The sequence below is a fragment of the Phyllobates terribilis genome, unplaced genomic scaffold, assembly GCF_046119375.1.
Source record: "Phyllobates terribilis strain yellow unplaced genomic scaffold, ASM4611937v1 Scaffold_8__6_contigs__length_399053987, whole genome shotgun sequence".
Lineage (NCBI taxonomy): Eukaryota > Metazoa > Chordata > Amphibia > Anura > Dendrobatidae > Phyllobates > Phyllobates terribilis.
Genome location: NW_027362768.1, coordinates 304,911,649 through 304,931,148, shown reverse-complemented (window position 1 = coordinate 304,931,148; position 19,500 = coordinate 304,911,649).

Below are 19,500 nucleotides of genomic sequence, written 5' to 3'. Positions count from 1 at the left end.
AGTTTGGGATCCGGTGCCCTCTTCTGCCAACCCTTCACCCTTTTTAGCTCACTCGTGGGATCTCAGGGTTCCCTCTTGGTCTTATGCCTCTGGGCCTTTCTTCCTCTTCCTCTCTGCTTCAGGCCTGGCCCTGGAGCTGGGCCCAGCCGGAGCCACAGCTCCCTGTCAGCCCTCCTGGCTGAACTCCTCCTCAGAACTCTCCTGACAGACTGACCCTATCTCTAGATGGTGCCCACCATATATACTCCCTCTATGTGTGAGCCCAGGTGACTAGCACCCAATGGACTCCTACCTCTATGCCCAGAGCCCCTCCCCTATCTGCCCCTACACTACTGGGATGTTCCTCCCCCCCTCCCACTCCAGCCAGGGACAGACGCTGTCGTACCTGCACATCTAACTGGTGGGAGTACCGTAGTTCTGTCCCCCGGAAATGGGATGAGTGTAGTGCATGCAGCTATCTGAGCTCAGTCCCACATTCCATCCTTACCCGGGAGTGGAATACCACACCTCTGGTTTGAGGTGCAATACCCCTGTAGCAGCCGAGTCCTCAGGGTGCTACACTGACGTCACAGGAGCGCGACGGAAGGTCCTCAACCCTGACGATCCACTGCGGAGCCGCGGCCTACGGAAGAGGATCATCGCAAGGTAGGCCACGGTCCACTAGGGGGGGAGAAAGATGTCGGATACGGAGGAGAGCTTCACTGCCTCAACCCCCGCCAGCGCCACCGCTGCTGCAGTAATGCCTTTCACCATGCCCTATATCCCGGGAGCAGCCTGGCTACCCCAATACTCAGGGGAGTCACATACCCTGAATGACTTTAGAGAAAAGCTGGATAGCCTCTTCCAGGTGTACCCCCTCACAGAAGAGCAAAAAGTGAGCATCCTGGTGGCCCAACTAACCGGGGCAGCCCAAAGGGAGGTAAAGTCCTGGCCACCTGGGAGGAGGACTGTCGCAGGGATACTAACCCGGCTGAGGGACGCCTTTGATACCCGCACCTCAGCCGAGATTAAGCTTAAATTCTATGGATGCAAGCAGCGAGCACATGAGAGTATAAGGGACTATGCACTAAACCTACAAGAGGCCCTGAGAGCCATTAAGCAGACCGACCCCGACAGCGTGGGAAACGAGGACAGGCTGTTGACCGAACAATTTATAGAGGGACTATATTGCAATGCCCACCGAACCCAGTTGCGGGCAAAGGCCTTACAGGATCCTCATCTGGACTTTGCACAGTTCAAGGACAGAGCCATCCGGGTGCTCCGAGAACCGGCACCGGGTGGCGTGGTGACCCACAGGCGCCCTACTACCGCTTACCACCAGGAGGCGGCGCCCTTGTCGACAGGGCCTGTGGGAGCTGACGCGCAGGCTTTGAACAATGACCCGGCTCCAGACCTGCACCATCAGGTCCAAGAGCTAGCTAAAAGCGTTGCTGCACTAACCCGAACTGTGCAGTCTTTACAGGTTTCCACTCCAGGGAAGATCCAGCTGGCATCCGGACCGGAGGACATCCCGTGGCGTCGACCAAGGAGGACCCCACCGGCCAGAGGAAGACCCAGCGACCGGTACAACGAGGACGGACAACCTATCTGCCGCCGCTGCAATCAACCCGGACATATGGCAAGGTACTGTCCTTTAAACTGGCACAACCTGGGGTAGAGGGCCAACCCCCAGGAAAAAGATCACCAGGCCCATCGAACTGGCGCGACAAATATGTGGGAGGACGTCCAGTCTTGCCTGTGGTACTGGATGGCATCCCTATGAGTGCCCTACTGGACACCGGGTCACAGGTCACCACCATCCCGTACGTGCTCTTCAAGCAGTACTGGAATGACTCGGATATAACCCGCTACCCTGACGACGACTTGAGTATCATTGCCAGCAATGGTCAACCCGTGCCGCAGATCGGATTTAAAGAAATGACCATTAAAATTGGTAGAGTTGAACTGGCAGCACAGGGACTGATCATTGTGGACATTGACAAGCGCGAGAGTCACCCAAAGATAACTCTAGGAACTAATGTGATTGAAAATTGTCTTGCAGAGGTGATTTTCATATTACAGCAGGTTGCCAAGAACGCCAGCTCCGGCCAGCAGCGAGTGCTCCAGAAAGAGATCCGGGCACTGATGCGACGGCAACAGGTGGAACTCTCCGGTGGTGAGATTGGTAGCGTAAGAATGTGTGACCCTTTCCCTATTGCCATGCCCCCGAAAAGTGAAATGATGATTTGGTGCCGGGCAGCTATTGGTCTGAGAGGTAGAGATTACCAGGCCATGGTAGAACCAGTCTACTCAGACAGTAGGCCCACCATTTTGACAGCACGGGGGGTAGTTGATGTACGCCATGGGAGGGTACCCGTTCGCATAATAAATATTGGGAAAAGGGAAGTATACCTGCCCCGGTATGCTACGCTAGCCAAATTATATACTATCAACCAAAATTCTATACAGTCTGTGGAACCCTTGCCTCCATCTCACCCGGAGGAAGGTAACGGCTCTACGAAAATAATGGAGGATTGGTGTCAGCAACTACATTTGGGTACTGACTCCACTCCCTCCCACCAGAAACAGGGAGTCTACCGGGTGGTTCAAGAGTACGAGAGAGTGTTTAGTAAACACCCGTTAGACTTCGGGCGAGTCAAGGGGGTAGAACACCACATCCCCACGGGAGACCATCCTCCCATAAAAGAGAGGTATCGGCCCGTACCCCCTGCACACTACCAACACGCCAAGGGGATGCTTAGAGACATGAAGGAGGCTGGGGTAATCAGGTTTAGCTGTAGCCCCTGGGCAGCTCCACTAGTCTTGGTCAAAAAGAAGGACAACACCATGAGAATGTGTGTAGATTACCGGAAAATTAACCGTATCACACACAAAGATGCGTACCCCTTACCAAGAATAGAGGAGTCTTTGGCTGCTTTAAAATCTGCTAACTTCTTCTCCACCTTGGATCTCACTAGCGGGTACTGGCAGGTTCCTGTAGCAGAGGCGGACCGGGAGAAGACCGCATTCACCACCCCGATGGGACTTAGCGAGTTTACCTGCATGCCGTTCGGACTCTGCAACGCACCAGGAACCTTCCAGCGATTGATGGAATGCTGTCTGGGACACAGAAACTTTGAGACGGTCCTGTTATACCTGGACGATGTCATCGTCTATTCCAAGACCTACGAGGACCACCTGAAACACCTGGCGGAAGTGTTCGAAGCTCTGGCAAGTTACGGCCTAAAGGTGAAACCCTCCAAGTGTCACCTCCTGAAGCCAAAGGTGCAGTACCTGGGACACGTGGTGAGTGCTGACGGAGTGGCTCCCGACCCTGATAAGATCACCGCAATTAAGGAATAGCCAAGCCCCTCCAGCGTAAAGGAAGTGAGGCAGTTCCTCGGGTTGGTAGGCTACTACCGAAGGTTCATTCCCGGTTTCACCAAAAAGGCAGCTCCTATGCAGGACTTCCTGATAGGCCAGTCCAGGAAGGCCAAGAACCAGAAGCCACCCTTCAGATGGGAGAAGCTGGAAGAAGAGTCCTTCCGCCAGCTGAAGATGGCCCTCACGGGGGATGAAATCCTGGCGTACCCTGATTATAGCCAGCCCTTTATCCTCTACACCGACGCCAGTAACATCGGGCTAGGAGCCGTACTGTCCCAGATCCAGCAGGGGAAGGAACGGGTAATTGCTTACGCCAGCCGAAAACTGCGACCCACCGAAAGAAACCCTGAGAATTACAGCTCATTTAAGCTAGAGTTCCTGGCAGTGGTGTGGGCAGTCACTGAATGCTTTAAGCACTACCTCGCTGCTTCCAGGTTCACCGTGTACACGGATAACAACCCGTTGACACACCTGGACACGGCAAGACTCGGTGCCCTAGAGCAGAGATGGATGGCCCGCTTGTCCAACTATGAGTTTACAATCAAATACCGGGCAGGACGCTCCAATACCAACGCGGACGCCCTGTCCAGGATGCCGAACCTACCGGACGTAGGGGAAGATTCAGAGGAACTGGAAGAAGTTGAACTCCCCGCGTTCCACCGTCATGGGACTATCCAGTATTCCCACCGTGTAAGAAGTAAGCAAACCGCTACGTTCAACCCCTTACCTCATTACAACTGGGTGGAGACGCAAGACAGTGACCCTGCCGTCCGTCTGGTAAAGGAGATGCTGACTCGGCCAGATGCACGCCTTGACCCAGACGCTCCGGAGGAAGCCAAGCAACTGTGGGCTGAGAAGAGTCGACTGTTCCTTTATAAGGGAAAGTTGTGCCGCAGAATGGTTAACTCCCGGACGCATGAACTAATCTGGCAAGTAGTGGTACCAAGAAGAGACGCAGCTATGGTGATGGAGGCATACCACGACGGAGCTGGGCATTTCGGATGGAAGAAGCTGGAGTTTCTGCTGCGCGGGCGGTTCCATTGGGTAGGCATAAGAGGAACCATCGAGAGGTGGTGCAGAGACTGTGGCCCATGCAACTTAAGAAGGAGGGACCGTGCCAGCCAGAAGACTCCCCTGCGGTCCATCATCACCAGACAGCCGTTGGAACTGGTAGCCTTGGATCATGTAAAGCTGACCCCAAGCAGAAGTGGCTACGTCTACGCGTTAACCATCGTGGATCACTACTCCCGGTTCTTGGTTGTCGTCCCCGTCAAGGACTTAATGGCTCACACAGCAGCTAGAGCCTTCCAGCAGCACTTCTGCCGTCCGCATGGATACCCGGAGCAGGTGCTGACGGACCAGGGGCCTGCCTTTGAAGCGGAGGTCTTCCAGGAGTTCTGCACCCTGTATGGATGCCGGAAGATAAGAACAACACCCTATCACCCACAAACTAATGGATTTTGTGAGAAAATGAACCAGGTGGTGATAGATCTCCTGAAAACATTGCCCCTGGAGGAACGCAGTCTGTGGCCTGAGAAGCTGCCCGACCTGGTGGACCTATACAACCACATCCCTGTAGGTTCCACCAACTGTACCCCGGCTTACCTAATGAGGGCAAGACCTGGTAAGCTTCCTGTTGATCTGGAGATGGGAGTCCTGACACCCGAGGACACTTCACCAGAAGCAGACTGGGACACAGAGAGGCAGCAGCAGTACCGGAAAGTACAGGAGAGCGTGGAGCGAAGTCTCTGTCAAGCTAGGGAAAGACAAGAGAAAACTTACAACCAGTATGCTCCCGCTGTTCCCCTGGTGCCCGGAGAGCAGGTCTTGAAGAGGAAAAGACGGCTCCACAAGTTGGACGACCAATGGGAGAAGGATCCGTACACCGTACTGCCCTCAAGCCACGACAACCCAAAGATCTGTACAATCAGTAAAGACGGAGGGGAAGCCACAGCCATTGTATCCCGGGATCACCTGAAGAAGTGTCCCGAACAGCTACGGAACCCTGAAGAGGAACAAGAAGACCCTCGACCCGTAGAGGAAAGGGAAGATATGGTTAGTACTGTGCTCGGAGACTTCCCTCGGTCTTGGACTCAAGTCAATGGTGCTGTTGTGGTACCCGTCCTCACGTTCCTCCAACCAGCATCCCAAGTGCCTACGGAGACACAGGTGGAGCTGGAAGAACAGCCGGTCCAGGAGGCAGAAGACCCCACACAAGCAGACCAGGAGAATCAACCCTCTGCTTATAGTGAGCCTGCCATACCCCTAGTGAGCCAAAGAGTCCGTAGACGGCTGCCCAGTTTACCCTTGACAGCTCCTATACCCTGTAGCTCAGGACCAGTCAGCCAGCTCCGTAGGTCCACTAGGGTCACTAGAGGCCAGCTGCCCATACGGTGGAGGATCTAAATGTTCAAGTTATTTTATTAATGTTTACCTGTTTATTGTTGCTTGTGTATAATTATGTGTTTCTAGTTATTTATAGGAGTCTTTGGTGGATTTACCGGGAATCCTTTGTGTATATAGTTGGAGCGTAACCCAGGACGGACTGAAAGACTGTTAAGGACTCGGGGCAGGACAGACCCCTACCTGGTTACGTCTCCCTGTGTTGGTGAAATGGACACCCTTGTTTTCCTCAAAAGTTACACCCGGTTGCGGACACGCCGTGACCATCCTAATGTTTTTCTTTATTGCGTTGTTTCTGTTTGTAATTTGTTATGTTACAAAAATATGTTTAGTCCCGGAGTACTAACTTTCACTAGGGGGGAATGTGGCACCCCAGGGGTCTGGTCTCCACAGTAATAGCAATGTTATGTCTGAGAGCAGGTGGGAGGTCTCTTGGTCAGGAATCCTATGCATGCCACACCTCCTGCCCAGTCCTGGGAGGGGAAGAACTTCCCCTATATAAAGCTGGGGCTGAGGCAGGGTTAGGGAGAAGAAGAGTAGAGAAGAAGAGTTGAGAAGAAGAGAAGCAGCTATAGGAAAGAGAGATCAGGAGCTCTGTGGGAGCAGTGCTAAAAGGAATCAGGGGCTGGCAGCTGAAGAGCTCGCCCTGATTGAAGAGTTACCACCGGACCCGGAGTCCGAGCCTGTGGGGATTAACCCAGACCCAGCAGCAGAAACCGCCCGGCAGGGGATTTCAGGTCCTCTGGCCAAGAAACCCGAAGGCACGGTCACACGCGTGGGACCAGCACCGCCGTCGTGGAGCGGAAGCCACTAGAAGGCCCCGAGTCACCGGCCATACGGGTGAGCACCACACGGTACACTCAGGGACGTGGGCTACCTTTACCCGCCTCTAGCAAGGAAGCCAGAAGAGTACAATTAGTTGGGGAGGCCTACAACTCCGCCTGGCCAAGGGGAATCCCATCTGCTCAAGGACTGACCAGGCCCCGACCGCTAGCCAGTACTCCGGGAGGGTCTATCTTTGTCACCAGTAAAGACCCTGAACTACACCGCATCGTCTCTGAGTGGTTCCTGCTACCCCCATCATCCACGTCGGCTGCCCTGAGGCCATACCCCTCCCGTTGGGGGTTATACCATCTACGCTGCACTATCCTACCACCGGCCTCAGCGGTCTGCCCTGCAGCGGCAGCTCCATAGCTGCATTCAACGGGTGGCGTAGTCGTCCTACATCTACTGCTAATATACCGCCACTTAGTCTGACTCCCTGGGCACGGACCGGGTCGCCGCCACGAGACTACTACCCCCAACAGGCCCGGCTCCGGGTAGTCCCCGCGTGCGCAACGCTACACCAAGTAGGCCCAGGGGTGCGTCAGTTGCGTGGGGCGGTAGCCGTGGGCGAGGTATTTGTGTTTATGCCCCGGCATGCTACATGAAAATGGAGGTCTTGGCTGGGTGTGTGTGGTTGTAATGCTGCTGTGGACACCTTCAGGTTTGACTCCTTTAAACCCACGATGAGGAGCCAGACAAGTTTGTAAAAATAAAGTCCATTTTACTGACAATAAAACGTATGTACAGAGCGTAGCAGGAAATAAGAGTGCTGTTTTCTTCCGCACAATACAGAGGCACATTCTTATTGGCTCTGGATTTCAGCACAATATTTGTGGTGAACATTACAAATGAACAACAGGACAAATCAGCTAACTCCATCATCCTGATACAGAGCCACAAGGGTCAATGTGTTTCGCTGTGACCATTGCATCTTAGATGCGCTCTTGCAAAACAGTGCAAGGAAGCTCTCACTAGCTATCACCTTACTGACATGCCCCAGCCTGGTTGATCCTGCCTTTTTTCACAGCTGATCTCCAAGTTTGGCTGACACCACTGCTTCCTTGACCTTTTCCAGTAGTTACGTGCCCCAAACCTGTCTGCCATGAGGAACTGCCACCACTGAAGGTCTCTTGTTGAAACCTGATCCCTTTCTCTGTCCTCTTCTCACTCACACACTGAATGTTGATAGGCTTCCTCTGAGGGGGTCCTTTCATCTCTCTTGCTCACTAACAACTAACTAACAACTAGGAACTAGTAGAAAGGTCCCTATCATTCCTCCCTAACTATGGGTCGGCCCCACAGTTAACCCTGTCATCACTAACTAACAGGAACTGCGGTTGTGATGCCTCTTCTCGGAAAAAAGCCCTTTAGTTTACCCTGGGTGATGGGGGACTCGGACCCGACCCGTGCTCAGGGCCATCACATTAAAAAGGATGGTGTGGGCTCGTCCAGGTTGAGAGGCTGATTAACGACTACGCCACCTGTGGTACCTGGTGAAGGGCCACCAGCGCCGCTTCAGTCCGCTGAGGCATGGTGTTATGGCGGCCAAAGTTATTACTACTCCCCACAGGCAGAGCAGGGCCTCAGGGCAGAGGGACAGGAGGACGGGGGTGGTAGAAGAGGGAGAGAGGCGCCGTGTCGTGCGGTGTAGTGCAGAATAAACAGTCCGGAGGCCATAGGGGTGAACTTCCAAGGCTTTACTCACTTTAGAGATGGCAGAAGGAAGGCGACTCCCTGCTCCCTGCGGAGTCCTGCGGTCACCAGGGACGGGGATCCGACAACCTCCGAGTAAGTCCAGCATTCAATCGGGACCCTACACCAGAGTGCTCTTGAACTACAGACCGAATCCTTTCCTGTCCGTGTGTGTGCAAATAGGCCGGGACTCCCTCTGAGCTCCTCTCAGAACAAGGGCACGGGTGGCAGTTCCGCTCCGTCCGATACCCGGTGGGATCCTCTGGGCCTACCGGGCTTTCCCAACCAGGACATAGAGTAGCAAGGTCGGGTGTCGGGGGCCAGTACCCCTCTTGCAGCCGGACTCCCTCTGAATACAGTTATATGAAAAAGTTTGGGCACCCCTATTAATCTTAAGCTTAATGTTTTATAAAAATTGGTGTTTTTGCAACAGCTATTTCAGTTTGATATATGTAATAACTGTTGGACACAGTAATGTTTATGCCTTGAAATGAGGTTTATTGTACTAACAGAAAATGTGCAATCTGCATTCAAACAAAATTTGACAGGTGCATAAGTATGGGCGCCTCACCAGAAAAGTGACATTAATATTTAGTAGATCCTCCTTTTGCAAAAATAACAGCCTCTAGTCGCTTCCTGTAGCTTTTAAAGATTTCCTGGATCCTGGATGAAGGTATTTTTGACCATTCCTCTTTACAAAACAATTCCAGTTCAGTTAAGTTTGATGGTCGCCGAGCATGGACAGCCCTCTTCAAATGATCCCACAGATGTTCAATGATATTCAGGTCTGGGGACTGGGATGGCCATTCCAGAACATTGTAATTGTTCCTCTGCATGAATGCCTGAGTAGATTTGCAGCAGTGTTTTGGATCATTGTCTTGCTGAAAGATCCATCCCCTGCGTAACTTCAACTTTGTCACTGATTCTTGAACATTATTCTCAAGAATCTGCTGATACTGAGTTTAATCCATGCGTCCCTCAACTTTAACCAGATTCCCGGTGCCGGCATTGGCCACACAGCCCCAAAGCATGATGGAACCTCCACCAAATTTTACTGTGGGTAGCAAGTGTTTTTCTTGGAATGCTGTGTTTTTTTGCCGCCATGCATAACACCTTTTTGTATGACCAAACAACTCAATCTTGATTTCATCAGTTCACAGGACCTTCTTCCAAAAAGAAATTGGCTTCTCCAAATGTGCTTTTGCATACCTCAGCCGACTCTGTTTGTGGCGTGCTTGCAGAAACGGCTTCTTTTGCATCACTCTCCCATACAGCTTCTCCTTGTGCAAACTGCGTTGTATAGTTGACCGATGCACAGTGACACCATCTGCAGCAAGTTGATGCTGCAGCTCTCTGGAGGTGGTCTGAGGATTGTCCTTGACTGATCTCACCATTCTTCTTCTCTGCCTTTCTGATGTTTTTCTTGGCCTGCCACTTCTGGCCTTAACAAGAACTGTCCCTGTGTTCTTCCATTTTCTTACTATGTTCCTCACAGTGGAAACTGACAGGTAAAATCTCTGAGACAGCTTTTTGTATCCTTCCCCTGAACAACTATTTTGAATATTCTTTGTTTTCAGATCATTTGACAGTTGTTTTGAGGAGCTCATGATGCCACTCTTCAGAGGAGATTCAAACGGGAGAACAACTTGCAAGTGGCCACTTTAAGTAGCTTTTCTCATGATTGCATACATCTGGCTATGAAGTTCAAAGCTCAATGAGGTTACAAAACCAAAAAAAGTGCTTTAGTAAGTCAGTAAAAAGTAGGTAGGAGTATTTAAAACAAGAAAATGATAAGGGTGCCCATACTTATGCACCTGTCAAATTTTGTTTGAATGCAGATTGCACATTTTCTGTTAGTACAATAAACCTCATTTCAAGGCAGAGACATTACTGTGTCCAACAGTTATTACATATATCAAACTGAAATAGCTGTTGCAAAAACACCAATTTTTTTAAAACATTAAGCTTAAGATTAATAGGGGTGCCCAAACTTTTTCATATAACTGTATATCAGCATGGCGAGGACAGGTGGTGTATACCGCTCCGTCTGCATCCTGCCTGGGATCCATTTGCTGTGGAGCCACACTCTTAAGCTCCGGGCCTTCTTGGTCCTGGTCATTGGCCGGGTTGAGGCATTCCTGGTCTACAACCTGCCCCTCAACCCAAGGCCGAACCCAAGTTCCCCTAACTCTTGGTTCCCCAGTCTCCCTGTAACCAGGGGAGCAGCACCTAGTGCATACTAGCTCCCTCTGGTGGAGAAATGTGCTGTTGGATGCAAAGGTTGGGTCCCGAATATCACACTGTTCTTACCTCAGAGGAGGAACACTACACTCCATTAAAGAAGTGCAGCATCCCTGTGGCAGTCGAACCCTCAGGGGCGCCACAAAGCCTCCAGGAGGATAAAACATATAATACAGTACATTTTCCACACATTAAACAACAGGGGTCTTCAGAGGGGTGTTACGCCATCTTTTCCACCTTTACACACCCCCCCTCTTTAATGATTGCCGTTCGCGGTAATCCAGGACCTATAACAAAGAGGTTAATATACATACAATAAAACACTCAAGATTAAAGTCTTCTTGTCTCCACCTTTACACCAGTATGCAAAAAATTCAAAATGCTATATGAGGACGATCTCACAGGTGCAAAGTACTGAACAGTCACTAAAACGCCTATCATCTGTGAGGGGGGTGGCTGCTTAGTATTACAACTGCACAAATATGAGTCTCCTGTAAGGCTCCCATCATACAGTGCACAATGCCGGCTTACAGAATATGGGCTCATTCACCTGTCTGATTTTCTCGTACGAGTGCTATGTGTAGTTTTCACAGATAGCACTCATACCTATGATATTCTATGAGGCTCCTCACTTGTCCAATTCTTTCTTCGGACCGAGAGGTAGGCGGAGAATATCAAAGACATGTCTGATTTTCAGCAATGCAAATCTATGGGTCTGTGAAAAAAATCAAACTGCACTCGAATGACATCTCTCCGATGGAGAAACTTTTTTTCTGCTCTCTACATATGAGAAAAACTGATGACACTCGGACCACACACTGATCAAACTCTGATCAAAGTCTGATAAGAATAATCAGTCTGTCTTTCTCGTACGTGGAAAAATCGGATATGTGAATGAGCCCTATTAGTGACACTCATACAATCAGATCAGGCAGACTTCTCAGCACCCATACAATGTATTGACATCCCATCCGACGTTAACCCATTGGTGCATTTGGGCATACCTGTACATCCGTACCAGGGTCCTCAAGGTTTTCATTTATGTAGCAGGATCTGAAGCTGAGCCCACACTACAAGTGGCAAATGCTGGCTGTATTATACAGTTGGCATCTGCTTGTAACAGCAGCAACTTTCTAGATAACCATTTAGATGCAGCTGTCAATCACTAAATCGGCATTTAAATAGCTTGGTAGCCAGTGCCCACATAAACTGAACTGGCCCCCATTAACACTCCAAGATAGGATAATGGGATACGAATAGGTTGAAGGAATGAAGATCCCTACTGAAGATCACTGTCTCTGCCAATTTGGCCTTGCAACAAAGGCTGGGTTTCATAAGAGAATGTCAATTTCCTTATATACTGTAATTTTGCAGTATATAAAACAATCATGCAATCGTAGGTTCAAGACTGCCTAAAAAAAAGTGAAAAGAAAAAAAAAGCAGAAAAAAAATTGGGATACCTGCCTCCTTTTTCTAAACATTGTACCCTAAAATGGTACCAATAGAAAATAACAGCTTGCCATGCAAAAATAAGCCCTCATACAGCTGCATAAACAGCAAAAAAAGTTGGAATTATTTCTCATTTTCCAGTTTATTGTATGGAAAACAAATGGAAAAAAAAATATGGTTTAAAACTACAATTTGTGTTCAGTTGGTGTTGCACTTTAATAAATAAATAAAAAATTCAGCAGATACTATATGAAAGATGGATTTGATTATTTTATATAGTTTCAAATAATCATGTAATGTATACTGATATTGTGAATGGAGCCAGAACTGGGTGGCTCAGTACACCATGTTGTGGCCACTCTTGAGTACTGCAGTCCAGCCACTATTCACGTCAATAGAAGCTAAGCTGCAGTACCTTAGAGTGACCACTACAAAGTGTAATGAGTGATGCTGTTCCAGCTATACCATAGCTTCACTGAAACTGCAAACAGTTCATCGGCGTGGGTGCTTAAATACTCATCAATCTCATATTGATCACTAATCCTAAAGATAGGCGATCAATATTTTAAGTAGTTGACGACCCCTTTAAATCACTTTTCTTTCAATTAACCACTATTAATCCATGTGCCAGTATGTAATAACTATTTTGTATAATAATATGTGCAGCCATATCCTATTCTGGATATATTACAAGATGACAAGGGGTCTTACATAGGCCTCAGGATGCTTTTATAAAAGGGTAACACAATAGGGTACCAAAGATAGCCCTTTTTTTTGTATACAGTCATTAAATACTATGATAAGTACAATGAATTTAAGGAAAATAAATATTGTAAACTAAAATTTTCATCCTGAAAAGTTGGACGAGTGTAATCCATATGGCATTCAATATGTAATGCAAGTGCAATCCGAGTGTGCGATTATTTTCTCGCCTGCCATCCGTAAGTCATCCATATGCGAAATGTTTTTTTAAATCAGCTTTGACATTATACTCTAATCCTATATGTAACTTAAAGAGCCTCTTTGATTGCTAACCCCATAAAAGCACACCACCCAAGGTCATATGTTGGGAGCATATACATACTGTAGTTTTTAGACATACAGCTCACGGCAAATATGCCCTAGAATTTGTTGTTCTAACAGACTGAACATGCTCTTTTTACCTGTGTATTGTTCCGTAAATTTTGTTTACGTTACTGAGTCATTGTGGAACCGAGGAGGCGCCGCTGACTATGGGTCCATCCTTACATCATGCAATGGGCCCAAAAAGGCCACTTACTGCATCTGAATGTGGGTCTACGCAACCATTTTAATAATTTTATCAAATACGGCCGCATGTGCCTTCCGACGGTAGACCGTATGTTGGAAGTGCTTCGAGCTGGTCCACTGTCGCCGCACGTTCAACTGCAGGCTTGGCTGTGGCCGGCAAATATTGAAATAAGTGTGTACCATTTTCAGCGACAAAAAATGGAGGTAACTGAAGGGTGTCCACAAATTAATGGACCAATCTTACAATGTAGGTAATAAGGCGTGTGGGATACTTCCTAACTACACCTAGATCCCCAAATTCATTGTTTAATGTTTTTTGTACATGGTGGGCCATGGACAAATCCAGGCCCAACCCCTCATGTTGGCCACTGATAAATAAATCCTTAGTCTGTCAAAATATGTGAAAAGTATGGTTTAGAATGGGGAAAGGCAGAGAGCACAACTTTAGAGGTCAATATCTTCTGTTGGTTTGGCTTAGTTATGGATGTTAAGTCCCCTTCACAAACAATATTAAAATGTGAGTTACCTACGTAAATGTCTGCATAATCCAATATGGACCAAAAACTGAAGTTGATCATAATATAGGTGTGGCCTTTTCTTCATGGCCACACCCCCACTCCTGCTACGCTGTTGGTGCTCCCGGTGATATTGGTCATGGCAGCTAGTATGGGGGTGGTTTTAAATTGTTATGGGCCAAGAATTTTCACCACGTTTATAAACTTAGAGCACAAATGTTAGACATGAGTGTATTGTAGCAATGGTACAAAGATGTTTGGTGGTCAGATGTTTCCTTCATTATTACAGATTTTTAATGTTTGCACTCATGAATGTCTGCACGCTGGTCTTTACATGTTTTAACAAACTACTTGCTACAAATTCAAATTGCACCCTCAAAATTCTGGAAGGTTGTGCGACTTTGTTAAGGCTTTAGAAATGTAAGATGTTGTATTGCTGATGCCTTTAAATTTGGCTATTGTTTTCCGCCAATATTTTGTCCTCTTTTTGGTTGCACATAATGATTTTTGTTTAATATCGTGCTTTGCTTGAAAGTAAATTAGAAATGTAACATATTCAGTCAATCATATGTACCGTTCAAAATGGCTGTACTTAAGTCATCTTGAACCTGTTGTGAGCTGTCACCAAAATGAGGGTACAGTTGGCTGCATATATACAACAATGCTACCTGCTGGTGATTGCGGTCCACATAGCCAGCATCCCTGATGTCCCACATTTCGGGCCTTTGTTGAACCAGGACAAATAGCATTTCAACATTCATGCTATGTGCCATTTTGTTGGTTTCCGTGGAGGTGTGTTTTTTTTCATTTTTAGATCTTCACATCTCTTGTTATAATTGCTGAACTTACTGTGCTGGATTGATGTAATTTCCTTGATTTTTGGACCTAGGTGCGTGTAATACGGACGCTTTACAGACGGCCCGTTTTTTTTGCACCCCCATAGACTTGCATAGGCAAGTCTTGTCCAATATAGGTTGCCATTTGCAACAAGCTGCAAATATTTCCTCATGATGAATACAGCTAAGGAAAACATCACAGATAAGCACTGCATCATTGAATAACATTGGTCCGAGTGCAATCTGATTTTTTATCTGAGTGTCACTACTAGTGTTGAGCGAGCACTAAAATGCTCGGGTGCTCGAAGCTCGGGCCGAGCTCGCCGTGATACTCGGGTGCTCGACCCGAGCAACGAGCCCAATGTTAGTCTATGGGAGACTCGAGCATTTTTGCGGTGGCACCCCCGGCAGTCTTTTAAAAGCCTAACAAGTGCCCAAAACGATAGTGACAGTGCTCAAATGACATGGGGACAGCATGGGGATCGCCCCAGGAAGCATTTCTGACCCCCAGGTCACTGCTGTCAACAACGTGGTCAGAGGTATTAAGCCACTTTTACAGGCTCACAATAAAACGAAAGTGAAACTTTTTTCCTGTGAAATATGTTAAGGAACATCCTTTCCAGGGAGAAGACTTGTGTATAAGTTAAAATAAATGATCAAAAACAAAAATACTCCTCCACACCTTCGGCTATGTTCACAAGTAGCATTTTTTATGTGTTTTTGCACTTTTGTATTGCTTTCAACTATGACAAATGCATTCACCAGGAAATGTCATTTTAACATTTTACAACCTTATCTGGCCATATGCTGTGTGACACATGCATAAAGTGCTGAAAAGACATGGGAACAGCATGGGGAAGACCCCTGGAAGCATCTCTGACTCCCAGGTCACTGTCTAAAAGTGTTCCCATCATAAGTGATCCTTGCCGCATCAGAAGATGCAGACTTGCAACTATCCCCATGCAAGTTCTAGTCCCAGGGCAGTGTTCAATTGTACCTCCCCCATTCCTTGCAATACAAGCGCAAGTATGCAGCCTGCCACCCACCCACCGCCAGGCTGCAATACCATACTGCTTGCTTGCTTGAACTTGAAATTGGGCCTTTTAGGCATGTGGAGGCGGAATCTGGCCACCACGTCATGGCTGTATTGGCGGCCTGGAATCCATACTCAGTCCCCAGCCACCCGGCGGCCATGTGTCCATACTCAGTCCCCAGCCGCCCCGCGGCCGAGTGTCCACACGGTCCCCAGCCGCCTGGGGGCAGTCGGGTGTCCATAAACGGTCCCCAGCCGCCCCCATTTCTCCTTGGAACATCCCCCCACACACTTTTCTTAGCCCGGCCTGCTTTAGGCAGCATTGGACGAGCCCACCAGAGAACCAGACTCCTCCGGTGGGCCCTGACTTCTCCATCGGTGGAGTTGAGAGTGCCAAGGTGAGGAGCATGATGATGATGACAGAAGTTAGCGTCTGCTATGTTTTCTTTTAATGCAAGTGTAAGTGTGCAGCCTGCCCCCCACCCACTCCCAGACTGCAATTCATACTGCTAGCTTGCACTTGAAATGGGGCCTTTTAGTTTAGAGGAGGCCGAAGCTGGCCACTACCTCATAGCTGCTTCGGCAGAGAGGTATCCATACTCAGTCCCCAGCCGCCCCTATTTGTCCTGGCTTGCCTTATACATAAGATTAAGCGCGTATGCCAAAACATTACCTGTGCCCTCCCCAGTGCATTTAGTGGGAAGGAGAGCCTATTCCGCTGTAGTGTGTGCATGCCAAACCCCTGTTCATGGTACATGCGAAGATGCCTCCCACCTTGCACCTGTCATTGCAGACTTGCAACTATCCCCATTCAAGTCCTTGTCCCAGGGCAGTGTTCAATTGTACCTCTCCCATTCCTTGCAATGCAAGCGCAAGTATGCAGCCTGCCACCCACCCACCCCCAGGCTGCAATACCATACTGCTTGCTTGCTTGCACTTTAAATTGGACCTTTTAGGCATGTGGAGGCGGAATCTGGCCACCACGCCATGGCTGTGTCGGCGGCCTGGTATCCATACTCAGTCCCCAGCCGCCTGGTGGCCGGGGGTCCCCGCTTGCTCCCCAGCCTCCAGGGGGTGGCCGGGTGGCCATACTCGGTCCCCAGCCACCCCTATTTGTACCGGTAACCTTTCCCACACTTTTCTTAGCCTGGCCTGCTTTAGGGCAGCATTGGCCGAGCCCACTGGACTATCAGACTCCTCCGGTGGGCCCTGGCTTCTCCATCAGGGGAGTTGAGAGTGCCAAGGTGAGGAGCATGATGAGGATGATAGAAGTTAGCATCTGCTTTGTTTTGTTGTAATGCAAGCGCATGTATGTAGTAGCGGCTAGGCCTGAGGAGGTCAGCGTTTTGGCGCATATCCTACCTCCTCCGAGGATTGCTGGATGTTTTCCTGCTACTATCCAAGTTCTATGACTCCCGTTAAAACAAAGCTTCAGGTGATAAATGATGGATGAGGTAGTGGCAAAGGAGAAAGAGCAGGAGGAACAGGGACCATTCACATCAATATCAGGCCAGTCAACCAGATATGTCTTGTAGGATATGTTTCTGTAACAAAAGGAGCGGTTCGGCTACACAGTTATAGGGCATACAGTGAGTGCAATGCCTACCAAAAATTTCGAGGCACTCCAATGCCCCTTGGAAATGACATGGAGGTCAGAGGGCGTTAACTAAACCTTTTTTCCCATTTATAGCAACTGGGTCTCCTGTGCACTGTTGGCCTAAGCAGTGAATGGAATTCTTTCCAAAAATTATGAGGTACTGCAATGCCCCTTACAAGAGCCATGTGTGGCACCTCAGGGGTCTGGTCACCACAGTAATAGAGATTACGTCGGAGAGCAAGTGGGAGGTTTCCTGGTCAGGATCCCTTAAACATGCAACATCCTCCTGCCCCAGTCCTGGGAGGGGAAAATTCTGCCCTTATAAACTGGATCTGGGGTGGGGTTGAGTGAGTCAGAGAACAGAGAACAGTCAGAGTCAGAGTGAGAGCAAGGGAAAGTAACAGCAAGGAGCTCTGTAGGAGCTAGGAGCTAAAGACGAGGGGCTGGAAGCTGAGCAGAGCTCGCCCTGGCAGAAGACAATAGGAACCGGACACAGGAGTCTGAAGCTGTGAGGACTTATATATCCAGCAGCAGAAACCAGCCGGCAGGGGATTTCAGGTACTCTGGCCATAGAAGCCCGGAGGCTCAGTCACAAGCAAGGGACCAGCACCACCGTCGTGGAGCGGAGGCTAACAGAAGGCCCCAAGTCACCAGCCATACGGGTGAGCACTACACGGTACACTCAGGGACGTGGGCTACTTCTACCCGCTTACAGCAAGGTAGCCAGGAAGAGTGCAGACAGACGGGGAGGCCTACATCTCCACCTGGCCAGGGGAACTCCTGCTTGCTCACAGACTGACCAGGCCTCTTATGCTAGCCAGTACTTCCAGGAGGGTCTACCTTATAATCATCAGTAAAGACCCTGAACTGCACTGCAAAGACTCTGAGTCATTCCTGCTGCGCTCGTGCACCATCACCCCCATCATCCACACTCACTGCCCTGAGGCTATACTCCTCCCGAGGGGAGTTATCCCATTTTATGCTGCGCACACAACACCAGCCTCAGCGGTCTGCCTCGCAGTGGTGGTACTCCCTGACCGCAATCCACGGGTGGCGCAGTCGGACAATTAACCTCAAAACCTAAGAAAGATTGCCACTGGTTTGACCAGCCTGAGCCACGGGACCGGGTCACCGCCACGGAGACTACAGACCCCAGAGACCCGGCACCAGGTATCCCACACACGTGTACACACGGCCCAGGGGGCGCGTCACATGCAGTACAGCATATTACAAACATAAGTCCCATTATTGGGGAGTGGGTGTCCCATAGTATTTGCTTATGCCTTGCAAGCAAAAGCTGCCAAAAATTAGGACGGAGCAACTTGCAATGCCCCTTACAAGAGCCATGCAGTACAGCATATTACAAACATAAGTCCCATTATTGGGGAGTGGGTCTCCCATAGTATTTGCTTATGCTTTCCCAGCAAAAGCTGCCAAAAATTAGGACGGAGCTACTTGCAATGCCCCTTACAAGAGCCATGCAGTACAGCATATTACAAACATAAGTCCCATTATTGGGGAGTGGGTCTCCCATAGTATTTGCTTATGCTTTCCCAGCAAAAGCTGCCAAAAATTAGGACGGAGCAACTTGCAATGCCCCTTACAAGAGCCATGCAGTACAGCATATTACAAACATAAGTCCCATTATTGGGGAGTGGGTGTCCCATGGTATTTGTTTATGCTTTCCCAGCAAAAGCTGCCAAAAATTAGGACGGAGGAACTTGCAATGCTGGCACCATGGTGGTATAGTGGTGGTGGAGGCTGAGGATAAGGAGAAGAAGATTAAACAGCCCGAAACGAGGAAGCGTATACCTATGTGTGGGTGTGAAGCGGTGCATGTGAATACACCTCCCGAAATAACACAGTGGATTTGACTTTATGTTACTCTGCTGTCATTTGGTGGTGATGAGAAGTCTGGCCCAATCCAGCCCTTGTTCATTTTGATAAGGGTCAGCTTGTCAGCATTGTCAGTTGACAGGCGAGTGCGCTTATCAGTTATAATTCCCCCAGCGGCACTAAAAACACGCTCCGATAACACGCTAGCGGCAGGGCAGGCCAGGACCTCCAAGGCGTACAGAGCGAGTTCATTCCAAGTGTCCAGCTTGGATACCCAATAATTAAAAGGCACAGAGGAATCACGGAGGACGCTGGTACGATCGGCAAGGTACTCCCTCACCATCTTTTGAAACTTTCCACTCCTTGTGAGAGTACCCCGCGCCTCAGGGCCTGTAAGCTGGGCGGGTGTCAGAAAACTGTCCCAGAACGTTGACAGTGTTC